The sequence below is a fragment of the Desmodus rotundus genome, chromosome 11 (assembly GCF_022682495.2).
Source record: "Desmodus rotundus isolate HL8 chromosome 11, HLdesRot8A.1, whole genome shotgun sequence".
NCBI classification, from domain to species: domain Eukaryota; kingdom Metazoa; phylum Chordata; class Mammalia; order Chiroptera; family Phyllostomidae; genus Desmodus; species Desmodus rotundus.
This window is the reverse complement of record NC_071397.1, coordinates 44,270,119-44,276,227: the sequence shown is the minus strand read 5'-3', so window position 1 is coordinate 44,276,227 and position 6,109 is coordinate 44,270,119.

The following is a 6,109-nucleotide window of genomic DNA, read 5'->3' as shown; positions in this document are numbered from 1 at the left end:
ATCTTTGAATCCTTTTTAATCAAATAAAACTAAATATTCACCATTTCTCTCAGAGTGCTCTAACTTTCAGCGTTGTTCCTAGACCTATTTGCTCCTCTGAGGTCTTAAAGCAGACATGAGTCAGAGGTTGCCCTGGCAGAAGACTCCAGAATTCTCCAAAGTCAGACCCTTGGAGATGAGCTCCCTGAGAAAGCTAACCAGTATTATTGCTTCATATTAGGCCAACTATCAGATCCCAAATTTCACATACCACCTCAAGTTTCTCAATTTTAGTATTTAAGAGATTCTTAGAGGTATAAATATTCTTGAGAAATGTTTCTTATGTTCTACTTTCCTCCTGTTTCTTTTTTCCATCAGTCGATTTTTCCTTTCCTATATCTGCTGCCCATCCATCCACTCACCCACCCAATGAGCTCCTTATTAACCACAACACCTATTGAAAGGAGAAAGACCTAGAGAGGGGTGAGAAAGCCTTCCTGCAGCACAGCAATTTTCAACCTTCTTCATCTAATGGCACACATACACTAATTACTAAACTTCGCAGCACACCAAAAAATAAATATTAAAAAAATTGTTTTTCTTTTATTGCCAACCTGACCAAAAAATGGATATAATTTTGATTCATTCATACCATATGGCTATTGTTGTATTAGCTGTGGTCATTTTTTTAAATTTGACAATGTAAGAGAAAAGAAGTTGGTGCCTCTGACTAAATAGTTATTGCATACTTTAAACATTCTTGCGCCATACCGGTTGAAAACCACTGCTCTAGAAGGTGACAGAGGAGAGAATATTTCAGAGTACTGGACGCATTGGTCTTGACATTAGGATTCTCCTTAGAATAGATCATGATAGAAAACTTTAAAATTGAAGTGTTGTTCTTTAAATGACATTTACTGATGGTGTATTTTCCCCATATGTTCTTTAGTAACTTTGATCCTATAAAATTGTCATGTGACTTCTTTTTCTGAACTGTTGTACTGAGTTGATACATGAGATCATATCTGGAAAATTGTTAACAGCTTCTAAGTGAATTTGTTGTGTGGGATTTCTAGCTTTACAGGTGTTTTTCTGACACCTGAGAACCACACACTACATAAAAAGGATGTCAGCCTTATTTTACTCAGCACCTACCACAGGGAGAATGTGAGTTATGCAGCCTTGACACTTACCAACCTGTTTTGAGGAAAATATTTTAAAAGGAATAATAAATCACCCACTTTTCTGATTTTTATGTATAAGGATACTATGTCCCCTTAAATTAAAAAAGTAACCCCCACCAGGCATCAATTTGTAGTATGCAGTAGCAATAATCATAGGTGGATCAGTCAATTTAACAGATTAAAGAGACATATCATCATTCCACCAACTGAAATACCTTTCAATATACATAATCATCCATTACATATATCCTGTATTCTTACTTAGGAGTCTTCAACTTGGTGATCAGTACACTGCATCTTTCTCTGGCCCTTAGGTAAAAATCAATGTCTTCAAAGCTCTCAGAGTCACAATTTGTTTATTGTTTTTCCTTGAAATCAGCAGAATAGTTAAAATATCCTATGAAATTTGATACATCGGAGAATACAGTGGATCATCACATAAATTATAAATGGTAAAGAAATCTTTCACTTAAATTTTCTTGAAGCTTTTTTCAATGCATTTCTACCTTTATTATCTCACTAGACATTCTCAAAGACTGTGTAAAAGAGGTCAGACAGATTAGTGTTAGTCCCATCTCACAGAATAGAAAAGTAAGGTCTAGAAATGCTTAGTGACCACCTTGCCCATCGGTGCCATAGCTGGGGGTTTAATATCTATATCCCCAGGTGTTCACAGAATCAATAATTCTTTAAGCAAAAATTAGAGAAAACAATACACATTCAATTCTGCAATGCTATTGAAACATTAAAGTCTGAGTTATACCTGGTTTTTTTTAACATGGTTTGGATAAAGCAGACAAGACAACACATGCACACACTAATCATATAACCCATTGGCTTTTGTCAATTCTCATTTTTACTGGCAGCTTCATTTCAAGGAAAAGCTAGTGAACTGCAGGGAGTAGATAATGGGAACTTCACTTCTCAAGGAATCAGAACATCCACACCACTATCTAAAGCAGATAATCGACGGCATCTGTTTAGAATGGGAGCAATAGCAAAAAAAAGTCACAGCTGATCCCCAAGAAACCCTCAGAATGTAAGCACTTTATTTATGAATCAGCTGCCCACTCTCTGGTTTGAGAATGAAAGAGCCTCCAGTTGCACTGTGTCCTCTCCAGACGGTGAACACAAATGCAGCTACAGTGTAGCAGCAGTTATCATTTATTGAGAGCCCGAGTTCCAGGCACCAGGCTGGGAGCTTTATTTATTATTTTATTTCATCCTCATAACCCAAGATAGATGGTCATTTCTTTTGCCTTTTTAAGTTCCCTTCTGAAGTTGAAAAAACCTTGAAGAACACTAGGAAGAGTTTAGTCAGAAGGCCAGCCAAGTGACCATTGAAGAGGTACACATATCTTAGTGCTATTTTTCTATTACTTGCCATATTTTCACATCATAATACTGTTGCTGCTTGACCTATTTTTTAAAAAATGTAATATTTAGATATACAATTTTGTAGCCTTTTTAATTACAGAATTTTGATGACTATTTTGCAAGAGTTTAATCAAGAAGGAACAAAAGCTGTATTAACCTGTTTTCTCACTCCTTATTTGCACTATGTGCTTGTTTATTATCTGTGAGAGCATACTCCTCATATGGTTTGAAATGAAAGGATGATCCATCTCCTCATTACCAATCCTCTGCTAGGTGATTAGAAACAAAACAAAACATAGGAACAAAGGAAAAATGCGTTCCTGTCATTTCTCAGCCTTCCTCGTTGCTGCCCAGCTGGGACGTTAAAGAGTAGGGTTTAATGAAAGAAGGTGAGAAGGTGAAAAAAAAAGCCCTAATGAACATGTGTTTTGTTATATGGAAAGATCACTGAGAAGCGGCTGTCATTTTCTTTGTGCCTAACATAGCAGTGTCCTCTAGGTCAAAGAAACCCATCGTCCTTCCTTCCCCACCCATCCTTCCCCTACCCTGGCAAATAGCTTCTCCACCTAGAACAGATTTTGTGAAGTTTAATTTCTGATGGTGGAGTGAAAAACAATGTCATTTCCCATCACTAGCTTACAGCTCTTGAGACACATGCAGACGTGTTGCAGGAGGTTCTTCCGGTTGCTTGCATCACTGGTAGAGCATCTCATGAATAGGCATTTCAGATCTATAGCTCAGGATGACAGAGCCCCAGCCTGGACTGCAGGCTTACTGACACTTACCCTTTAGACTAGGAATGAAGAAGCAAATTCCCACCTAGCAATACAGAGCCACTGGAAAACAAAATGCTTCAATGCTTCAAAGGAGAGTGGATAATAGTTGTCAAAACTCTAAAGCAATGCTTTGAATTAGAATGAAATCACGTAGTCATAATATCATTCTGAAAATGTCTTTCATCAGTGAGTGTTCCAGACCTGTGGTGTGAGCATCACACCTAAAATACCAGATAAAACATGAGAGCCAAACTCAGAAAGAACTCTCAAAACTCTGAGAGTGATGTTTTTGGTCCACCAGTTCCCAAACCAGGAAATCATTTCTCATCATTCCCAAAAGACCACTCCTTTGGGGAGTGTGGGAGAGAGGCATGACCAACCATAACAAGTAAAGAACAGAAACCTTAAAGTACAGCTCCTTTTGAATCAACAGCTATCTCAGGGAGGCAGGACATGCTTCTCTAACGTCCATGTCCAGTGTAACTGTTAACACTTTGGCAGGAATAAAGATCTTTCTTTGAAGTCGAAATGTGCAGCCTTCACTGTGTTCTCATCCTCTACATTTCACTGAGTGAATAACCTAAATTACAAGGAACGGCAGTAAATTGGCTCATCATAGATAGCCCTGTTCTAATTTTAAAAGGATAAAGAACTAAAAAACAAGAAAGCTTCACATGCAGCAGTTCAGGGACTAGTGAAATCCCTTAAGGGGCTATCACAGTCTTTCCCTAGAAGGTTATGGGTTCAAATTCAAACTAGGTTTTTGGCGACTAAGGACCATTTAATGTCTTGTGTTAAATGTATGTGTGCCTTCAACATAATGTACCTAACAGGGATGCTGACAGCTTGCATTTGTCATTCTTGCTGACTCTCTTAGGAGAACAGTGGAAGGCTAACCACATGTGGAAACTAAATCATTCCCTGCCATTTAAAGATGATCCTTACAAAATGTAAACTCTGAGGCACAAAGAACATCTTGCTTTCATGCCGTCTATTGCCTGCCCCTCTTCCGTCTCTGAGAAAAAAGTATAGCAGCTCTTTGACCGGCAGTCTAACACCCCAATGAGCTCAGGACAGACTTTGAATTGTAAAGACCTACAAGCATGTCCACAAGAATAGTATTTTCCAAACAACATAATAACTCTCTCAGTTTCCACAAAGCATTCACTTGTGGTAATAAAATGCCAGGTCACAAGTCAAATTTTGACTCCGTTGCAGAGCGTTATCTTTGAATTCTAAATGGAAAGGCAGTACAATTCACGAGCTGTTGGGTTCCAGACTTACCCCTGAACAACAGAATAATAGGCTAAACAGTTATAGCTGCTGTAGTCACTACTTGATTAGATTCTTAATGGCTTGGCTCTCTCCACAGGTCACTTCAGCCAGTCATTCAACAAATAGACTTGAAACAATTTGGATTCTAGGCTTCTGCTTGGAATTCCATAGAATTCAGTGAAGAAACTCACCATCCATCAGAGAGATTTGGGATGACTTAGAGACACTTAAGGTAATTAGAGTACTCCTCTTTGAGAAAAAGCAAAAGTTGATGTGACTGAGTTGACATAGAAGTTTCCATGGAGTTCCTTCTAAGGCTGTAAATGATTCCCATCTTTAGATTTGATGTTGACTACCAAAGAGTAAGTTGATGAGTGAGAGAATGCCCTTTAAGGGGCATCCCTAGGGTGTGTCAGTGTTGTGTAAAAGGATTGGCCACCCCAACAGCACAGATCACCTGGTGGTAGGAGAGGGTGGCAGCACCCATGTGAAATCCTGTTGCTTGAAAGCCCTCCAAGAGCCCAGCTCCCCAGCTTTTTCTGTTGCCTAAAAGATGTCCTCACCACAGCCAGAAGAGCTCCCTAGATCCTTGCTTTCAATTACTAGCCATCACTTGAACCTGTGCTACCAGGAAGTTGTGAGACTTTAAAGTTATTTCTTGTCAAGTCACCAGATTAGTTGGGAAATTAGAGTCTGGAAAGTCAAAAGGAGTGCATAACTTTGGGGATATTCCCTCCTCCCAAGGGTGGAGTGAAGGTAAAATCTAACCATGACCCATAAAAGAAAAAAAGGCAACAGACGCTGTAGCCTCTCCTATACTGCCCCTCTCCCCCACCCGCTGCCCCTAATAAATCTCCAGAGGCAGCTGTCTTGGCAGTGGAGGTGGGCTGAATCTGCCTGCGGCTGAGTCTTCAGGTTTAATGCCCAGCTCTCATCCCACATCTACCCACCTGTCTACCAATCATTCTTCCATGTATTGATGGGTATATCGGATCTTTATTTATAATCTATTCCATCTGTCTACCTAGTAGAAATTGATCAGTTCAGCTGCGGACTCTGTCTCAAATGGCCATTTTCCTGTTGGGGAAACGGGAAATAATACCTGTCCCAGCCTAAAGCAGTCTAGGAGGATCTTCAAGGACTGAAGCAGCACTCTGCCGGAAGCCTTTCTAGATTTGGCCCAATGATTCCAAAGAGCACAGTCTTCCCTCCTTCAGGCCTCTGTACCCACCAACCTTGGGCTTCCTCCCCGCAGATTTTTCTCCCTTCCATGAGAGGTTCACTTTTCCGGATTCTCAGTATGTAGTTCAAACATGGGGACCAGATCTGTTACTCTTGCTGTTGGGCTCTGGGCTCCGGCCTGAGGAGAGTGTAGGCGGGAACTAGATGGGGTGCAGGATGAGGACTGGGGCGGAATTTGCCAGATCCCTGGCGAGGTGTCATAAAATGAACGTGAGGCTGCCTCAGAGAGGAGATTGAGAACAGAACCAAGTGCCTTCCGCGGGGCTATTGGGGCCA